This window comes from Mizuhopecten yessoensis, unplaced genomic scaffold (genome assembly GCF_002113885.1).
Source record: "Mizuhopecten yessoensis strain PY_sf001 unplaced genomic scaffold, ASM211388v2 scaffold10413, whole genome shotgun sequence".
Taxonomy (NCBI): domain Eukaryota; kingdom Metazoa; phylum Mollusca; class Bivalvia; order Pectinida; family Pectinidae; genus Mizuhopecten; species Mizuhopecten yessoensis.
Window position 1 is genome coordinate 1 of NW_018408534.1, and position 4074 is coordinate 4074.

The 4074-nt window shown below is 36.2% G+C and overlaps 1 protein-coding gene across 2 annotated transcripts in view; it reads left to right on the forward strand.

Moving 5' to 3' along the window:
• Positions 1–1001: 1001 nt before the first annotated feature.
• LOC110460507 (vesicular glutamate transporter 2-like) overlaps positions 1002–4074 on the forward strand; it is a 33811-nt gene continuing 30738 nt past the window's right edge. The window contains exon 1 of one of the 2 annotated variants that reach the window (XM_021513453.1): positions 1002–1108. The gene's annotated coding sequence lies outside the window, so the exon portion shown is untranslated. The remainder of the gene's footprint in view (positions 1109–4074) is intronic. The other variant, XM_021513452.1, reaches the window with a different exon arrangement.

The following is a 4074-nucleotide window of genomic DNA, read 5'->3' on the forward strand; positions in this document are numbered from 1 at the left end:
TACCAGTGATATACGGGTTGTACATGCTACACTGCTAATCCTTGAAGAAATTCAAAACTCCGTATGAGACGGAATGTTCATATGATGAAGAACATTTTCTTGAGAATTTCCAGACAAATATATCGAGAATGTGTGATATTTTAAAAGTATTAATGTCAGACATGTATACAAGTGACAGGTATGATCTGTACATGCTGTGTAACATGATATTAATCTGGCAAAAATGACCATGGAACTTTTTATAGATTTCGAAGCTGGATATTTTACTATATTCTTTCTGTTGCGAGAGATTTGTTGATCGGACCTGCCGATCCCAAAAGACAACTCTGGCACGACTTTAATTGGTCTCGTGAATTGTACATGAATTCAGGATTCTTTTTTTCACATTTTTAGGACTAAACGAGTGTTCGAGAAAACAACAGGCGTTAGGACACAAATGTATTCTAATGCTACACCAACTGTTCGTTTGCAAATAAAACCTGTATCTGCTTGGTCGGACTGACTCATTTTGAATGAGATTCTGCTATCTGTAATTTGTAACACAAGGAAAAGGTATTTTTTATCAGTTTGAAGTGAAAGAAATACTCTCAATATGTCGTATGTAGTCGTATATCCCTACTGGCTATTATTATTTCCTTTATTTCCTCCAGAAATGAAGAGTTACAGAAATAACGAACAATACACGTACAATTCAACACTATTGAAAGAGAGAAAATGCATTCACAATTATGGTCACACCCTTACATAGTGACGCACACTTAAAATGTTATGAGTACACAGTATATACACGTGTGTATGTATTGCTGAATTCATAACGGTCCTCGACAACCTATCAAATACCGGTATGTGGTTATCGTTACAATTTTAAGTTCATCAATCAGAAGAGAATACGATGACATTGCAGCGCTGCAATCTGTAATGCGCTGTGTAGGCGTACACGAGGGGAATCCCCGCCGCTATAAATATCATATGACTTGCCTTTTCTCGAAAACTCTGATTTCCATGAATAGCTCTGTTAAATATAATCGCAAGTCAATTCTTATTTACACATTTCCTAGAACTGACTAAGCGAGTTTATATCGTGGAGTGTGGCGGTTTAACGTGACGGGTAAGTTTTCTAGCGATATGGTGATACGTTTGATTTACTTCCTTACATTGTACAAAATGTAATCTTATATAATATTACTTGATTATCTTTTAGAAAACCCATGTAGACTTTTGTCAAACATAGTCTTTACAGACCAGATCAATAAAATCTCTATGTTTAAGGCTGTACTAGGGTGTGCTGCATTCGTCGCCGTCTAAATTAATTTCATCTGGCTCAAGTAGAATTTTTAAAATTAAAAACACAACTTCAAAAACGTATCAAGAACTAAAATCCTTTTTATATTTTCGCTAATGGATCCTGTTGTTACTTATTTCAATATTAGTTTATCATTCAATGACACACAGAAAGTCAGTAAAACGAAACTAAAATTTCCCACAGCATTTTGAAAAACATGACGAAATTCCGAACACGTAGGTTATGCATAGTTTCAAGCATTATAATATCATTATAATATCATTATAATATCATTGTAAATATTTTTGTTTAAAAGAAAAAGATTTAGCTTTAGTGTTGGTGGTGATAAATCTGAAAATGGTTTATAATCTGTGGAATTAGATCATTAGATCATTGCCCATCAACACGTTAATCTGTCAGATTAGGAGACATCAAGCAAAGAAAAGTACGACATTTGTCGGCATACGTTTGTTGGTGTGTTTGTCTCAAACAGTTTTTAAATAAACATATGCTTTCCACATGCACCTCATGATTAAATAATGCTGCAAAATAGTAAAATGAAATCATTTTAAATGTGAAATTAAATTAAATTTGAATTTTGTCTTCACATTTCTTGGTTCGAAACCATCACAAACGTGCACAGCTTCTTAGTAACACTTCAAAGCTTGAGTGCAAAGTTCGAAAACCAGAGATCACAATGCCACAAACCCATGTACAAGACATAGCATTTCAGAACCTTAGTAAAAAGGTAAGTAAAATAATCTGGGTCGGAATATGATCCCTTTAAACCAACAAATGTGAAGACAGTTTTCCAATCAAATGTCAACATACAGTGGTGTCACATTTCAGAAGATAATTGTTTAAGAATGATTTGGTACAATGCAGCATTTACTGTACCAGATGATGTAACGGTGATGTTTTATAAAATTCATATTAAATTGAGAAAATATACAAGTAGTTATAGTCATATTGTTTACTTAATTGTATTAGAAATATAATATCATGCAATCGAAAAATAAAATACCATTTATCTGATATCAGTAACTCCCCGTCTAAAACAGATACAAAAAAGATACTTATAAGTAAAAGTCAATGAAATTCAAAAAGTATTTTAAAACATTTGTGCAGTGTTGATTGCACAACAAAATAGTTAAATTTCATCTAATTTAAATAATAATTTGACATTTTCTTATTAGTAATATATACATTTCATATAGTATTATTAATAAACTATTTGATCTTATGATAGAACACAGTTTTGTGAGATAGATGCCCATTACTATATTACAAGAATAAAACAATTGAGAGACAACCACACACTACTAGCCTACTACATACGACCAGACTAACAACCCGAAACAAACACGATACCTGGCACGTGCACATGAGTGTCAAGTTTGTGAGGAGCAGTGATATATACAAAGGGTACCTCCTCGGAGAGGAAATCAACAGGGGATAGTTAAAATAACTTCTTCCGGCATTTCTGATCACATTTAAATGAACAATGACTCATTATTTGTCGGCCGTATACATTATACAGACACATCGACCACCTTATAAACAACGTTATATGGGTAACTTTTTCTAACCTTCTCAATTCCTCCCAACATGATTTTACGAGAAATAATTCATCATTGTTTGTCTTTATTGGTTAGAGAAACGTTTGGAAATAACCTACTCTTGTTTTAATCCTTGAACATCAGTATCACAGATGAGCTTTCCCATCAAAACAAGATAATATTAGGCCTTACTTTACGTCTGCAGTCAATACATGTGTATATAAACCAACAGGCTAAATGTTATTATTTCCCTCACAAGGAAATGACACTCGCTGAACTAATCGTTACTTGTACCACTTTAAGAGTGACACTACGTACATGTAGTTGACAAGTGAATGGCAGCGTTATTCACTGAGATAAACTGTCACTGATGCTGCAGACGTCTAGTTCCCTGACTTTGAGCTAACTGTCACTGATGCTGCAGCGTCTAGTTCCCGTATTTTGAGCTAACTGTCAGTGATGCTGCAGACGTCTAGTTCCCTGACTTTGAGCTAACTGTCAGTGATGCTGCAGACGTCTAGTTCCCGTATTTTGAGCTAACTGTCAGTGATGCTGCAGACGTCTAGTTCCCGTACTTTGAGCTAACTGTCAGTGATGCTGCAGACGTCTAGTTCCCTGACTTTGAGCTAACTGTCACTGATGCTGCAGACGTCTAGTTCCCGTACTTTGAGCTAACTGTCACTGATGCTGCAGACGTCTAGTTCCCTGACTTTGAGCTAACCGTCACTGAAGCTGCAGACGTCCAGTTCCCGTACTTTGAGCTAACTGTCAGTGATGCTGCAGACGTCTAGTTCCCGTACTTTGAGCTAACTGGCCCGAGTGTGAAACATTTATTTATCGTCTGGGTCATGATGACTGTCAACACCAGCGTTGGTATTCGGTCTCGACTTTTCCCCTCCATAGGAATAGCATGTCCACTTTGTAAAATCCACACCCCGTATGCTGCCACTTTGTATGATCTACATCCTTAATGCTCAATATTTCTTTTCAAACCCTGTATGGTCACTCTGTCTAGTCCACACCTCGGATGTCCCCCTGTCTAATCCACAAGCTTTATACTCACTCTCTGTATGGTCACTCTGTCTAGTCCACACCTCGGATGTCCTCCTGTCTAATCCACAAGCTTTATACTCACTCTGTCTAATACACACCTTGGATGTTCCCCTGTCTAATACACACCTCGGATGTCCCTGTCTAATCCACAAGCTTTATACTCACTCTGTCTAATATACA